Source organism: Crotalus tigris, unplaced genomic scaffold (genome assembly GCF_016545835.1).
Source record: "Crotalus tigris isolate CLP2741 ecotype Arizona unplaced genomic scaffold, ASM1654583v1 scf7180000017624.2573661763:2888555, whole genome shotgun sequence".
Taxonomy (NCBI): domain Eukaryota; kingdom Metazoa; phylum Chordata; class Lepidosauria; order Squamata; family Viperidae; genus Crotalus; species Crotalus tigris.
Genome location: NW_024096519.1, coordinates 1,531,101 through 1,544,272, shown reverse-complemented (window position 1 = coordinate 1,544,272; position 13,172 = coordinate 1,531,101). Strand labels below are relative to the sequence as shown.

Sequence of the window (13,172 nt, the reverse complement as noted above, 5' to 3'; positions counted from 1 at the left end):
GACAGCTCTAGCTGCAATGTGTTACCTGATGTTCTTCAAAGGTGTCCAATTTCTAACCATGACCCCAGTATGATCTAGAAGAAAGCTCTAATCTAGAGATAGCGGAACATGGATAATAAATTGCACTCAAATTGTAGCTGCACTTGATGATGCACTGAACCAGAAACAGCTAACAATGTTTAGCCTAGGTTGTTGTTTGAATATATCTTCTGTAGTTAATTTACACTTTAGCAAGGCTTGTTGTGCTAGAAAACTGGGTTGCTATGAGGATGTGGAACATAGAAAGCTGCCTGTGTCCACCAAGGATGGCAGATGGCTCACGAGCTTGGCTGGAAAAATACAGCAATGAATCGAACAGGAAAGGGAGCAAGTCCTCTGAATGCTCGCTTCCGAAATCACCTCGCGGCAGTGTTCAAAAAGAGCCGCCGCGGATTTTTCATACATGCAAATCAGATACACAGCTGGGGGGTGAACCTCATCCGCTCCCCAAATCTGCCCTTGTTGTTCGTAGGGTCGGCAATTTGGCGGTCCTCCTTGCACCTGTTCTTCCTGCACTGTTTCCCTCCGCACTCGCTTCTCCGGGAGGCAGCGTGAGCCAGGCGCGTGGGCTGAAGTGGAATCGGCGGCAGATCCTCCCCTCTCTCCCTCCCCCCCGCTTCTATTTTTAGTCAACCCTCCTCAAATCGCCGCGGAGGGCTGAGAGCGTAAAGCTCAGCCCCTCGTGGCGGTGGCGTGGCGGAGGCCCCATTCCGGATCCCTTCCTTCGCATCTCTTCCTTCGCAATCCCACCGCGAGCATCGGCTGGTCGTTCCACCTCTGCACTCAGCGCTCACCCGGCCGCCGGCTTGCTCGCCTGGGCAGCAGATCGTGGGAAGCTTCTTCCGCCACAACCGGGATAGAGGTAACTTTTTTTCCCCCGCCGTCCGTGTCCTAGACCTCTTGGTTGCACCACCAGAAGATGGCAGTTTGGTGTAGGTGTGCAAGTAAACGAGTCCCCAATGGGGAGGAAGAGAGGATTTTGTCAAAATAATAATAATAATAATAATAATAATAATAATAATAATAATAATAATAATAATAATAATAATACACTGCAAAGATGATGGGATAGCAGCAGCGATGACGGACAGACGGATGGACGGACGGACATTCTCTCCATCCTCCCCATTTGTCCATATGTTGCTTTACTCTCTTTATCCTTCAGCCCTCCGAGGGGACTTATCTCCATTCCTATGGAGCTCAGTAGGGCGTACATCAGGGCGAAAAAAGCACCTGGCGATGCAGACTCTTCCTTTCCCGCCTTCCTATCGCCAAGTGGGTTCTGCTTCGTGCGTGTTTGGCAGGGGGTGCCCGAAGTTCGGCTGCCCCGGGATTTCCTTGTGGTGGTCTTTCGCATAGTTTAGGATGATGCTCCGGTTTGGTCGGCAGTGAAGCTGTTTGGCTGCTTCAGCATCGCTTTCGGAGCTAGCAGCTTTTCACAAGATTAGCCAGAAAAATGTCTGTGTGGGTTCTTTTTCGCCTCTCTCCTACATCCAGGTATTATTTAAACACATCGTCGGAAATCCATTCACCATCTCCACTCCCACCAGCTCACAAAAAATATTTGGGCTACTGAGAATGGGTAGGAAGATAAATTATATACTTGTTAAAATGAGCTGGACAATTATAAGCATCTCTGGGTTGTCACACTATAGAAGGTATCAAACAAGTAGAGGAACTTAGCTGTGCACATCACATGTAGTGATGATACCAAAAACTGTGGTTCAGGTGGGCTTTTTCAGTTGGGTAATTGCTTAACCAATTAATAATTAATTTGATTAATTACAGAGTTTGTATTTCTGAAAAATTAAGGCTGCAATCATGAGAGGACTTGGAAGTATCATTAAACAAAATGGAATTTGTTTTCAAGTGAGCCAGCATAAGGGTTATCTTAAGTGCATAGGAGGCATTTCCAAAAATTAAAACTGAAGCATTATTCCCTCTGATTTTCACCTGTTTTATCAAATTGAATACTTTCATTATAGGAAGAAAAGAAAATGAATTTGCTGAGTTTGGTGCTGAAGGAAATTCTATAGATGGGGATTAATAATTCTAGCTCTAAAACTAAGAAAATAGCCAATGCAAGCTTGCTTTTAGAGAAGAAATAAAAAGTATTTTAGAGGGGTTAGAAGTTATTCTTTATAATAGAAATATGGTTGTTTTGATATTCAGTGAATTCTATAAACCTACTTAAAAAAAACCAACATGATTTTATAAAATCATAGAAAGTTATTGTACCTCAATATAATAATCTTATTTTTACTGAAAACCTGTATCTGTTCTAGAAATTTGAAACTTAAAAAGGAAGATTCTATTTATATTTTAAAGTATTAAAATGTGTTAGGTAGGCAGATGTATGTAAACTTTTTATGGCTAAAATAAATTATTTTACTAAATATTCAGTGGTCTTAATAGGTGAAAAGATCATATTTTTACACAAAACTAGATAATCGCAAGAATGAAATTCTCTTTGAAAATGCTGTTATTTTCACATCATTAAATGTCACATGATACTGTAATTTAATTATTTTACTTAATTAATTTAATTTACCACATAAAGTAAAAAAGTATTAAGATAAATATCAGCCTAGGCATTACTTACTTGCTGAGGAGTAAGAGCTTGGGAACTGCCCAGGGAGAGCAGATGCTGCCCACCCTGAATTGGAAATGTCCATTTATAAAGTATGTTGATATTAGGCACCTTGAAGACATCTTTTACTCAGCAGATTCCCAGTAGGGTGATGATATACTGTAGTTGACATCTTATGACCCAGAACTGCATGCAGACTTTTGTCTAATTCTATGTGTTTTTTGCTTCATTTCAAAAGTTTTGCACAAGTGATCACTTAGAATTTTGGTAGTAGCTTCTTGTGACTTGCTTTTTGGGAAACAGTGAAAGAAGGATAATAGATGCGCCAAAACATTTTTGAACATAGCATACTAGATATTATAACTATAATATTTTAATCTGTGACTTGTTTAGATGTGATTCTAAATTCAGTGTGGCATAAGATGAAGTCATGGGCCACACAATTTCCGTCCTTCCTTCCTTCCTTCCTTCCTTCCTTCCTTCCTTCCTTCCTTCCTTCCTTCCTTCCTTCCTTCCTTTCTTCCTTCCCTCTTATTAAGAAAACTTTACTTCCATTTTATATTGATAGAAGCTTGCTATGTTACCTAAACAAAACAAATTATAGGTATTCTTTAATTTTATTTATATAATAAATTAAGTTAAACTATAGTTTAAGATATTTCAAGAAACCAGAGCTGGGATTAGATCAGTTTTTATGTGGAGTTAATAATTAATAAAGATTACTATAGAATGGATGCAGATATTACATGTGCAAATGAGTCTGAAATTTGCTATGGCCATATTTTAACAATATATCATAGTGAAGAGGTTTTTTTCCCCTTAGAATGCATGATGTTTCTTCACTAAGTTGATATGATTCATAGTAATTGTTTGAAATGTGAGTTAAATGCAATAAAAGAGTCATTTATAACTTGTGAGGTTCTTTAGGACCTAATTCCTATATTCTACATTTATAGTATAAATGTATATGTATATGACTTTTCAAATTCTTATATAATATAAATAATTTATGTTTCTGATTTTCTAACTTGTTGCATATTTTTCTAAAAAAATATGCTTCTCCTTTTATAGGATTTATGAATGAATGAAGACCCATTCAAGTAATTTCTAGAATTAATGCCCAGGAGTTTTCAGATTTTAAAGAGATAGTAGTTTCTTGCAGCAAAAAATCAATTTGTTACCATTTGAGCTTTTTGACCAGAGTCTTTAACAAATGCATGGAATCTCCAGAATTATATTTTTCTTATTTTTCTGAACTTTTGTGAGCCTAATTTCTGAGATAAAGCATGTATAACTCTTTAAAGTTTCATATAAGTTCTTATGAAATATATTGGGTTAAAAATTCAATAATATTAGATAAAATTTATATATAAAAACCTATTAAGATTCCAAAGACACACTTTAGATATGGAAAAAATATGCTAGATATAAAATTTATTCTAAACAGATATATTAATATAGATGATATATACATATACATACATACATATACGTACATATATATACATACATATACATACATATATATATACATATATATATATACATATATATATATATACCTACCTACCTACCTACCTACCTATGTATATCTCTGTGTGTGTGTGTGTGTGTGTGTGTGTGTGTGTGTGTATGGTGAAGTATTTTGGGATAAAATTCGATGGCATCAGATAAAATTTATATATGAAAACCTACTGAGACTCTTAGAATACATAATTTTAGATATGGGAAAAAAGGGAATACAGCTTCAACACTAGAGTGATGGACAAAAAGATAGACATAGAGATAGATATATAGAATGGAAATGTCAATCATTGTTATCTCTCAAGTCATGTTGCTTTATCCAAGGCCAATATCTACAGCAGATCTGCACAGTTAATAGAGGGAAAAGTGCCATGTTACTACATTAAATATAATTACAGGTAACAAAGGAATACCTGGTGTACACATTAGATATGTAGCAGGTAACAGTATGGTGGCAATGATAGAGCTGATAATGTTAGTGGTGATTGAATGGGTTGGTGCTAAAAAAACTTGGTGGCAGCAGTTCCTTCCTGGCACTGGCAATATTTGACAGCAGTGGATTTGTTGAGTTTTCAAAAACGCCCACAGGCCATATGTTGTAGAGGCCTAATCTAGAGATACCAATTTAAAAGTTATTTATCAGACTTCAAGATTCTTGTCCATATGACACTGTATCAGTATTCTTCTGTTTAACCTGATAATTGTCATCTCAGATTTTCTATCACATTATCATCAACAGTAAAAACATTTTTCAGTGTTACAAAATTATGAACTAAGTAAGAGGAATTACATATTGTTCTTATATTATGACAGAATTACATAGTTTTGTTGAGTTCCTAATAACACTCAGGCATAAAAGTGGTATTCCTTTTGTCTTTTGTATGTCTAAAATTGTGTCTTCTCATATATAAATTTTACCCAGTGTTACTGAATTTTAACCCAAAATATTTCATAAGACATATAAAATGTTAACGTCTATATCTACATATCTGAATCCATATAATATCTCTCTCATTCTTTCATCTGTATCTATACCTATATCTATTTGTTTAAAAGAAATTTGAATTCACTGTGCCTTTTTTAAACAAATGTAAGATATCCGCTTCTATTTGCTATACATTTTATAATTAGTTAATTACTATATTGAGCTATAAATGTCTGCTGGAATAATTGATTAAAAATCTATACTTTATAGTAAAGATAACTGCAATAGAGTTAGATTTTTTGCCTTTACAATTTTTACAGTATTACAGAAATTTTGCATTAGGTATTTTTACTTATACCTATATACCACTGACTTCCCAATAATGACATAAAACTATTACCATTACTGTGTATCTGATTATTTTTTCTTCTTTAAATGTTATAAAAATAATTGTGAGTAGATAAGCAGTAGTAAACCTTGGATTTGGTTGCAGGTTATAGAATAAGGGTGCAGGTTACAGAGTAAGTGTCATTGAACTTAATGGAGTTTATTTAAAGTTGGCATATGTATTGCACTTTTTCCAAATTGAAAATGATTTGTACTATGAACAATCAATAGAACTTATTTTTAAGTATACCTAGCTATATGTTAATTAAAATAACTTTTTGGTTTGAAATACAATTGAATTTTAAATTATATGTTATATCCACATAGATTAATATTAATATGTATACCTAATCAAAGAAAATATTTACTATATTATTATATTTCTTTTGTTTCTAAACTAATTATTTATTATATTTTCTTGATGTATTTTAATGGGGTAAATAGATACCAGCATACATAAATCTCAGTATGTGTCTTCCAAAGAAAAGCAAATAGAAAGTAACTAATTCTAGAGTAAACATTAGTTTATGCTTCCTTTTCTTAGTGGAATTACAATAATTTGGAGAAAATAACTTTCAGAATTTTACTCAAAATCCATATTTTTAAATGACTTTGTATATATAAACTTCAGCAAATATTCAGATTTCAAAATTAGCACTTGACTTTAGGATCTTAAATTTAAAATCCCAATTTCTTCACACTTTGTAGGTAGTTCTTTGTCAATTTTTTTCCTAAAGATCAGATTTAAATTATATTTGTTAAAAAATTTACAGTTTTATTAGTAAATAGTCTGTCCCATATCCTGATGCTACTGAACTGTGATACATTAATAGTTGGACTGTAGTATTGCTCTAAACAAATCTAGTACAAATAGTATTCATACTATACTATAATGTACTGTACTGTGCTATGCTATACTATGCTATTATTTAAAACAATAGAAAAGAGTCACATCATTTTTCTGAGACTGCATGAAATGTTATGTATAGGAATTATTTTTGTATTCCAGATTTAATATACCTAACCCAATGTGCGAAAGTTATATAATACATGCTGTGCATTCTGTTAAATGTACAAAAAAGGAGAAAATGTTAATTACATCCCTAGGAGGTAAAGCTGTTAATTTTAGACTTTGCTTTCAAAAAAAATAACTTTAAGGCAGAAGTGTAAAATATTTGAAAAGAAAAATAATATTATTTATATAATGCATTAATTGTGTAGAAAATATCCAATTTATATCTGTATGAATGTCCCACCAATTGTTTTTAAACTGCATTTGAAAAACTATTGGTGGGGCATTCATACACATATAAATCATTCTAATGTATATATTATATCATTAATAGTGTTTAATTGTCTATAATCTATATTTTGTAATTTAAGTAAGTAAACTGTTATTTAAGTATTTCTAGATTGCATACTGATTATATTAGAATATATAAGAGAAATGTTTTATATAATATAGATGTTTTTGTAAGCACTGAGATTTAAATGTAAAAGATGAGCTTTAACTATATGATTAAAATAAGCACAATTTATTATAGTAGATATGTAAAATCAGTTTGTGTATTACATATTAAATAAATATTATTTTCCCCACAATGATACTATGAGGTGAGTTGGCTTAAGAGAGAGACTGGACCAAAGTTACCTTATTGTAACTTAAGCAAAATTATTTTATTTTGCTTAAGTTATATTTAAGAATGTAATTGTAGGTTCAATGTTAACTTGGGTCAATTACTGAGTCTTTCTGGATCTAATGATCTCCAGCAATGTTCTGTACAAAGTTTAGCCCATGTTCCCTTTGTTCATTTATTTTTCCCTGAGTCTATTTTTAGATTTTGAACTCCTTAGGAAAAAGACCTGTCAAACCTGTTATGTAAAAAATGCCAGTTAAATACGCATACTGTTACTGTGTCTATATGCAGTAGTATGCTTATGTACAAATTCTAAAAATAGTAATAATATAGTTTAATGCATAAACATTTACATTTGAAAACATTTGACAGATCTTATGCATAATAGTCTAATCTCAAATTAGAAATTTTCTAGTACTTTTTCTTTTATCTTTTTCTATTTTTTTCTTTATTTACTCTTTTTAATTTAACAGTAAGCATTCAGCTTCATTCAGTCGTCATGACTCCATCCTGATAAAAGGGATTACAGGTTCGTAAAAAGAAAAAACTCTTTTTAATTAACTTTTTAATTAACTCAATAATCACTCATAGTCACTTTGGGTAAGATGGGTGGCCATTTACTTTGACAAATTAAAATAAAATAGTTAAATCATTCTAGAACATACGCTCTCAGCCTGTGAAAACTTAGGATCAGGTAAAAGTACCACCTGCTTTAACAAGAGACATTGTCAGCATAATCTATTCCTGTAATGTGTGCCTTCATACTACTAAATGTGTTTTCATGTTATTTCTTATTGTCCTATAAACTGCAATCATACCTATTTTTTCTATGCATTATTAGGAGGAAAAAAAGTGAAAGGAGAAAGGAAAGGCTGGAGTACAAAAAGTAAGTTTTTTGTTACCTCTACTTACAAGAATAGGTTGGCCTAAGATAGAGATTGACCAAACTTGCCTAACTGGCCTCCATGGCTAAGACAAGATTTGAACTCATGGTTTTCTGCTTTCTAGTCCTGATGCCTTTACCACTAGACCAAACTGGCTCCCCATAATTATTATTATAGTTTGTCACATAGTCAGACAATTGTTCAAACTGCATTTGGCATTTTTAAACCACGTATTGAGTCTTTTCCAAGGACCTGGGATTGGCAAATGTGGATGTTTCATGGGGGTTAAAGGTATTGTTGCAGAATGTAAGCTATTCTGAGTTAAACTGCCTTTTGCAATTGATTGATGATAATTTTGTCAATGCCAGTGGTGTTTCTGTGTTGTTGTTATTATTATAATTATTGTGGAATTAATATTCCATCAGCACTTTAGAATCTACCGTATATGCCGGCGTACAAGGCGACCCGGCGTATAAGACGACCCCCGTCTTTATAGCCGGGCCGCATTCTTAGAACGTCGTCTTATACACCGGAAACTATCAGTATTTCCGGCGTATAAGACGACTCGGCGTATAAGACGACCCCTGTCTTTGGCGCCGATTTCAGCGCTTGCGGAAGTCGCCTTATACGCCGGCATTTACGGTACTTAATTTGTTTCATTGCAATCAGTCTAACTGAATTAGCTTTATTGTTATAGGTGTTTGCAGCTTAAAAAGTTGACAATGGTTTGAGAATATTGCTAGCTTGGAATATTTACAAAATCTTCCTTTATCAGGAAAACGATTTACCATCTTCCCAACCAACAAACAATTGCTAGCAAAATAAAATATGCAACTAGTAATATTTTTTAAAACTAATGTCTTTTCTCTTTCAATAAATCTGATAAGAACCTTGTTTTCTATTGCCAAAAGTGAAAGTGAAAAGTTTATTTTTTTATTTATTACCCACCTGCTTAGCTAGCTGTCGCTGCAGTGGTGGGATTCAAATATGTGAACAACCGGTTTTCTGTGTGGATGCCATTTCCGGAAGTCCATTCTGGGCCCAGAGAACAAGAAATTAGCTAGTGCTGCCGAACTAGTGCGAACCGGCTGAATCGCACCAGAGTCAGTGTATTAGCTGTTGCAGAGGCTCAGTCTTAAAAACTTTTCCTGTGAGTACTAAAGTAGCCCAAAATGACAGGTTATTCTAGCCTGAATGTATATATTTATTTACTGGGGTTTATATGCTCTTTCATTCCAATGGGTAGTTTAACTTACATTCTAACAATAAAAGGATTAAAGTAATTAAAGAAACCCTCCCAGAAAAATAGCAAAAGATTTCTAATAATGAGAAATATCCTCTTTTCAACTAGATGCAACTTCATTTTTTTACTTTTATAGCCAATATTATAATATAATTGTAACATTGTGAAGCTAAACTCCAGACAATGCAAATAAAGACTGTATCAGCAATCAGGTTTGATATCAATATTCAGCAGTCATGGCCAGTTGGAGGAAACAGGATTTGATTATTTTAGCTACAGTTTCATTTTTCTTATAATTTGATCAAGATGGCTAGATCTGTTGATAGTTGCAAATGCTCACATAATTATTTTTTACTGTAGATGACTCTAATAAATATTTTGAAATGAGATATAAAATCATGATGTTTTATTTTTAAGTGATATGATAAGTAGTAAGGAAGCAGCAGCAAATCCCATTATTTATAAGTCTATAATCGTACCATATTTAAGTTTAAAATAGGAGCCTACATTTGCTCAGAGTATTTAGAAGTAGGCTTGATATACAAGTAGTCCTCAAATTACAACTACAATTGAACTCAAAATTTCTGTTGCTAAGTGAGACAATTGTTAAGTGAATTTTTCCCATTTTAAAATTCTAGCATAATTGTTAAATAAACCTGGCTTGTGTTGAGTCCTCGAGTCAACGGCGAATGAATACAGCACACTCTGTAATTCCAACAGCCTTTTATTTCAGTAGTTCTCGCTCCGTCACAGCTCTGAGGCTCGCAGGTCTCTCTGACTCCTTTAATAGAATCTCCGGGCAAAAAGGTAACATTCTGGCATGCTTCCACGCCTCGCGCATGCGCGCGAAGCCAGCGCCACTCAGTCTGGTCCCAGGCAGCTTGCAACTGCCCGGGACCATTGCAACGTCCCGAGCCTGCCTTTGCAGGCTCAGGACACAACACCCCTTCCCCCCCAGTTGAGACTTATTAACTATATAGGTAGTTAAACGCGACCTCAACATGAGCGTGGTGTGCCAACCCAAGAACCTGCACATCTGTTGCAGCTGTTCACTAGCCACACCACAGAATGGTACCAGGCTATTGTTTTGGAATTAATTGCCCAATACTCACACTCCCAGTTTTCCAATAACAGCAGGCACCCTCTCACTTTCCTTGCTTTGACAGCAGGGTTACAAAGTCCTCAAGGTACTTGTGAGATCTTTTTACTCTCTGTGACCTCCTCAGGTTCTGAGAATCCCCTGCTTCCTCTTGTGCAGAGGATGGAGTGGAGTTGCCCCCTCTTTTAAACCCTGGTGGTCCCCATGAACTGTGTCCTGTTGCCTGGTCTGCTTCCTTGCCCACCGGGCTCATCAGACCAGGACTTAGCTCCCCACTGAACCTGGTTGACCTGCCCCTCTCTATGCCTGCCAATGTTTGGCATTTCTGTAGAACTCTCCAAGTCCACAATGGGCCTATCAAGGGAACGCATCCCTTCACTCCCAAGCCCCGTAACGGGATTGTCTGGGGTTTCTGCAGTGCCCCAATACTCAGTTGCCCCCCATTCTATGCCGGAGGTGCCAGAATCAGGATTTGCCTCTCTGACTACCTCCCTGTGTGAAGACTTCCTTTTGGAAGCAGTAGCAGTACTGGGCCAGCTTGACTGGTTGTGTGCCAGTTGTCTTACAATGTTTGGGTTATTTGGATGCTCCCAGTTATTCTCCCTGACTGGAGTACTGAATGGTAGTTGTGAATGATGAGTATGCCCCCTGGGTGACTCCCTGGCTGGAGTAGGCACTGGTGCCTGTATTATTTCTTGTTCCCCTGAATTCCTGTTTGGAACACTTGCGGAACCCTGGAACAGGCCTTCTTCGGCCTCTCCGTTTGGCCCCGGCTGCTGCCAACACCCTTCCCTTTGTGGTCCCCCTCCACCCTGGAGAAAGCCCAGGAGTTGCAGAAGGTAAGTCCAGTCTCGTACGCAGCTGATCGATATGCCGCCGAAGGACACGACCGTCATCCAAGGAGACCTTGTAGGACAATGGACGAGTGACCTTGCATACTACGGCAGGAACCCACAAGTGACTGGGCCCATAGTTCCGGGTCCATACTGGGGCACCCACTTGCAGACACCGCGGTGCCCTGGGTTGGGTGATCTTAGGAGGCAGTCTGTCAGGGTGCAACCTGTCAAGTTTGGTGATCAGTTTGCGCCCCCAATGAAGTTCAGCTGGGCTCTTCCCAGTGGAAGTTGAAGGTGTGATGTGGTAAGCAAGAAGAAAGTCTGCCAACCTGTGGTGCCAGTCCCCGTAGGTCAGTTTCTTCAAAGCACTCTTGGTGATGCAGACCATCCGCTCAGCCATACCGTTGGTGGAAGAGTGGAATGGTGCAAAGGTGGCATGACGAATTATGTTGGCCTGCAAGAAAGCCTGAAACTCGAAAGAAGTGAATTGAGGACCATTGTCAGAAATCAGACATCTGGGAGCCCATGTGCAGCAAAAATCCCTCTCAGTACTTGAATGGTCTTGGCAGCAGTGGTGGAAGAGACAGGTACAACCTCAAGCCACTTTGAATGGCTGTCAACAAGGACCAAGAAGAATTGACCCTGAACGGGCCCAGCGTAATCTACATGCACCCTAGACCAAGGTGACTGTGTCTCCTCCCATCTATGCACAGGAGCCTGAGGGATTTCAGGGCGTGAGCGTTGACACAAGTGGCATCCATGCCCTTGAGCCTCTATTTCCCTGTCTAACCCTGGCCACCATAAATGGCTACGCGCAAGCGCCTTCATCCTGACAATTCCAGGATGACCCTCATGAAGGGAAGCCAAGACCCTAGGCCTCATTGAGGAAGGAATAACAACTCTGCTGCCCCACAACAGACAACCCTGAAAAGTGGATAACTCATGCTTCTTGAGCCAGAAACTCTGAAACTCGGTACCTGGACAACTCTCAGGCCATCCAGACAAAACCCAGGACAATACACGAGTGAGTGTGAGATCCGTGGCTGATTCAGCAGCCACATCACTGGCATTTAAGGGAGACTCAGGCAATGCCTGAATGGAAAGAATGTTGATGGCAGGGGCAGCCTCTACCATTTGTAAAGATAATCTACTAAGGCCATCAGCGTGGCCCATTTCCTTGCCACGTTTGTGAACCAATGAAAAGTCATAGGCTGACAGAAAGATGGACCATCTCAGCATTCTAGGGGAAATGATATGGGGAGTTTGTTTGTTTGTTTGTAGTAAACAACCCCAACAGAGGCTTATGGTTAGTATAGACCGTGAAGTGTCTGCCATATAGAAAATCATGGAATTACAGCTTCCCTATTGACTTTGCTCGTCAGAAGGTGGCAAAATGACCCCAGAATACTGTAATTGTCATAAATATGAGTCAGTTGCCAAGTGTCTGAATTTTGATCATGAGACCATGGGAATGTTGCAATGGTTGTAACTGTGAAAAATGATCATAAGTTACTTTTTTCAGTTCCTTTGTAATTTTGAACAGTCACTAAATGAACTGTTGCAAGTCAAGGACTACTTGTAAATTTTGTTTTGTGATACATTTCAAAAATAATGGTGGGAAGGAGAAAAGCTCAGCCAACCTTCGCTGCCCCGTGTGTGGCTTCCTTTTCCTTCTCTGCTATCATCGCCGCCGCCGCCTTGTCGTTTTCCTCAGGTTCCGCGGCGGGGCCTTCTCCAGTGATCTGGGTCCCCCGCGTGACTTCGCCCGTTGCCTTGGCAGCAATTGCCGTCGTTGCGGTGACGGCCAGTAACAACTTGGAGAAGTTGACCCAGCTCTTTGAGGAGCATAAGGCCAAGTACGGTCTGCCCCAAGACAAGTACTTAATGATCATCTAGCCGGCCACATTGGACCAGCCTGGGACACAGAGGGGCAATACTATTTTTTTAGAGAATGTTTGCTGTGGGTGTGAGTATGCATGTAGATGAATGGTGGCCCTGTTATATATAA

General features: G+C 37.6%; 1 long non-coding RNA gene across 1 annotated transcript in view; it reads left to right on the top strand.

Moving 5' to 3' along the window:
• Positions 1–286: 286 nt before the first annotated feature.
• LOC120303256 overlaps positions 287–13,172 on the top strand; it is a 178,454-nt gene continuing 165,568 nt past the window's right edge. Inside the window, exons 1-2 of the long non-coding RNA XR_005555389.1 lie at positions 287–901; positions 7,944–7,988. This is a non-coding gene — a long non-coding RNA (uncharacterized LOC120303256). The remainder of the gene's footprint in view (positions 902–7,943; positions 7,989–13,172) is intronic.